Raw genomic sequence first — 3481 nt, 5'->3', positions numbered from 1 at the left:
AAATTATAGTCCATCTGTAATTAGAAAGAAACATGGGCATGACAATCATTTATACTAAATCCAGTTTATACAGTCTGACCCTAAGAAGTGGCCTTGTTGTCAACTGTATTTAAGCCTTTACATTGCTGGGCTGGTATAAAAGGCCATTTATGTCAACAGGAATCCAGCCCTCTTTGTCTTCTGTGCGTGCAAGTATAACATTGAAAATATTTACCAATTAGACAGTTAGCTCCACCCGAGTATGAATAAACAAAAACAAATGCTGATAGCATTCCAGAGAAACAACACAGTGCAAGAACAAAGATTTCCACATGCAAACACAGGCAACCAGCTAACCACAAAGCAGCAAACCCAGCAGATTCTTAAATGTTAAAAAATAGGGGCAAGTTCTCATTGATATCCACAAATCTTTGTGCTGCAAATGTGCCTGTCTGATTTTTCCAGCTGAGATTCCTCCAGTGCATATGAGAAAATTAAATACATATTCAGTTGAATAGATGCCAAGGTTGGCTGATGAGAAGACCGACAGCTTCTCAGATGGGATGCAGAGACTTTTTAGCATCTCAGATGGGACACAAAGCCATTATATCTTGAGGCATTTCACATTTGTTTCTTCTGTTTCCTCTGACGGGGTTATCGTTCTTTATTCCTTGTGTTTGTTTCTCACTTGCTGGATGTGGGACGTAAGAAACTAGTAACACCTAAGAGGTTAATGCCTCTTGGCATGCTTGCCGCGAGGCCTTTTTGCAATCACAGTTTCTGAGCCTCTGCAATAGATGTGAAAGCACCGATCTCATCTTTACAAATGTCATGAACACCTGGCCTTGTGAGGCAATACACAAACAAACCTGACCAAACAGTGAAACCTAGGTGACTTCTGGACCTATAGACCCTTCCATATGATAACAAGGTAGAAACACAGTTGCCCTGTGACCTCAAAGCTTGAATCTATTGTACTTCACTTACTTCTGAATAAAGCAGAAGCTTCCGCTGCAGTCAGGAGAGAAACGGGCGCTGCCAGCCAAACTGGGATCTCAGCAGCTCTCTGGAGGTACTATTTCCCCCTGCTCTCTCCAACGGCAACTGAAAGCTACTAACTTCGGCACCGCCATTACGTGTGTTAATCCGAGCAAACTGAGTGACCGCAGTGCACGTTCCTAAACGGTGCACATCGTTCTCCTGTGTGCTTTGAACTCTTTCAGTGCTTTGCATAAGCAACATCCCAAAATAAGCCTGAATAGCAAGTGAAGCTGGCAGTGTGCAATTCAGATCATTCACAAGATGAAACTTGCAGAATCCTAATCTAGTATTTGATTTAAGACTAATCTGTTAGCAGTATCTGTAAAAATAGTAAAATTTACTGTGGTATGTTTGAATCCTGCATTACAATGATAGCAAGAGTTACATGAGCATATAACTAGTACGATCTAGCACGTAATTATGTCCTTTGAGTTTGCATGCAAGTTGCCTGAGCTCATTATTACAAGTGCATCCTTTTATGGGTAAAAGTTGAAGGGTTTGGCTTTAAGTAAATACATTTTTCAGCATAACCTACCTTCAGCAGTTTTTAAAGTATCGTTCCGGGCAACATTGTAGGCTTCCATATGCTGCAGTTTTTTAAGTTAAAGTTCAGCTTGGCAACCTGAAAACATACCTAACAGCAATTCTTATCACCTAGGTATAGTGAACTGCCTTTAAGAGTACTGATGTAATCACTGGAATGGGAATCTTAAGATTTTCCCTGAAAAATGGCAATGTTTACAGTACTAATTATGATGGAACATGGAAGCCACACTTGCATATCACATCATGCAGTAGTGCATACACAAGTTCTCTCCTCGATGTTGTTTTTCCTCTGTGTTGCTCTTCTTGGTTGCATTGTGAGCTCTACCCTGGAAAGCTCTTCCCAATGTCCTGTTCAAAACCAAGACTGTTCACTGAATATATGACTCTACAGCATGATGGGAGAAAAAAATCAAAGTTAATCACTTGCACTTCACGGTGAGATTAGCTCTACAAATTCACGCTTTCAAGGTGGCAGCCTGGAAGAGGCACTGGCAGTACTCGGGTACCCCCTCTGACCTCTTTCATGCAGTGATAACATTGTCCTGGAAGATGAGCAATAAATGTCTTAAAGTACTTGGGTTTTTTTCAAAAAAAAAGCAATGATGTGAATTGGGCAGAATCATCCTATGTGACAAGCTCTGGAAGAAAGTGTTTCCCATACAATAGCAACAGCTATCTGACACTGTGCTCCAGAGTTTAAGGGACATGAAGATGTACAGATAGAACCAGAGTGTGTGACACTGAGTCTATTCTCAATAGCCACAGCTCTGTTAGTTATTGCCGCAGTAAGGACAGGGAAGGAAGGGGCAGAGCAGAGAACTGCTCATCTGATTTAGACCTTGGCTATCTCATCAGACATCAAGGCTGCAGCTAGCTCTCTCGGATGAGAAGAGTCCTTCTACCTAACATACTGAGGAGAGCTTGGAAAACGAGGATGCTGTGAAGTTCCTTCCTCTCCTGTGTGACTACTCATTCCAGGCTGAACAGCTACAGGAGAGTGTCACTACACATCTCCCGCACTGTAGCATGATAAAATCTAAAGCTTGTACTGGAGGCTTCATGGTTAACCCTACAAGTTAGCATATGCATTCCAGAAGTACCTTCCTCAGGCACATATGACAAGAGTAAGTGGGAATGTTGTCATCATAAGAGGATGAAAAGTGCTGGAACTGTCTACCACGAGAAGAGGGCTACCAGGGGAACTTGGTTCACGTTGCAATCCTTGAGAAAATTTCCTTTTTATCCTGTATGGGAATGACCGAGTCCCAGGTCACCAAACTAGCAAAAAACATTTGAATTTACAATCAACCACAGCCATGCTTGCACACACACCTTGGAGGAACCCTTTTACAAAACCTGGTATCGTATAAGGATCGGTGAGAGAAATGTATTTAGTTTTCTTCTTCAGGCAAGTCCTGTTTCCATCAAGAAATAAATGCATATAAAAGACAATGTTCCTTCTGGTTTTTTTTTAATGATGATACATCTCTTTATTTCACCTACTCTTTAGACTATCATGACTTGGACTGCAACTATAAGAAACTGGCCATTCCTTCATATGACAATTGCCTCATTTACATGGCATTATAGCCAATAATTTCACTTTTGAGGAAACTTGTTCCTTATAGTGCCCTGCTTGTTATGTCATACCTATTGTAAAAACAAAAAACACCACTTCTAATTGGTATCTTTAAAGATCTGGAGGTAGTATAAATAAATGTATAAATGTAAATATAGCAAGACCAGAATTCCAACGATTTTTAACCATGGACAGAACAGCTTGCCGCAGTAACACTGCTCATATCAGCCTCAGAAACCTACTAATGTCAAGGAAGTGATTTTTTCAACAACAATATAACCAGCAAATAGTATTTTTTCACAATGAAATTTAGAGCAAATCACTGTCTTGAAGTAT

The 3481-nt window shown here is 40.6% G+C and overlaps 1 long non-coding RNA gene across 1 annotated transcript; it reads left to right on the top strand.

Moving 5' to 3' along the window:
* The first annotated feature begins 816 nt into the window (after nt 1-816).
* LOC142600624 (uncharacterized) lies at nt 817-3018 on the top strand. Its single transcript, XR_012834212.1, has 2 exons — nt 817-1051; nt 1679-3018. It is a non-coding gene; the product is annotated as an uncharacterized LOC142600624 (long non-coding RNA).
* Nucleotides 3019-3481: the final 463 nt, after the last annotated feature.

The sequence above is a fragment of the Balearica regulorum genome, chromosome 2, assembly GCF_011004875.1.
Source record: "Balearica regulorum gibbericeps isolate bBalReg1 chromosome 2, bBalReg1.pri, whole genome shotgun sequence".
NCBI classification, from domain to species: Eukaryota; Metazoa; Chordata; class Aves; order Gruiformes; family Gruidae; genus Balearica; species Balearica regulorum.
This window is presented reverse-complemented; position numbering and strand designations above follow the sequence as displayed.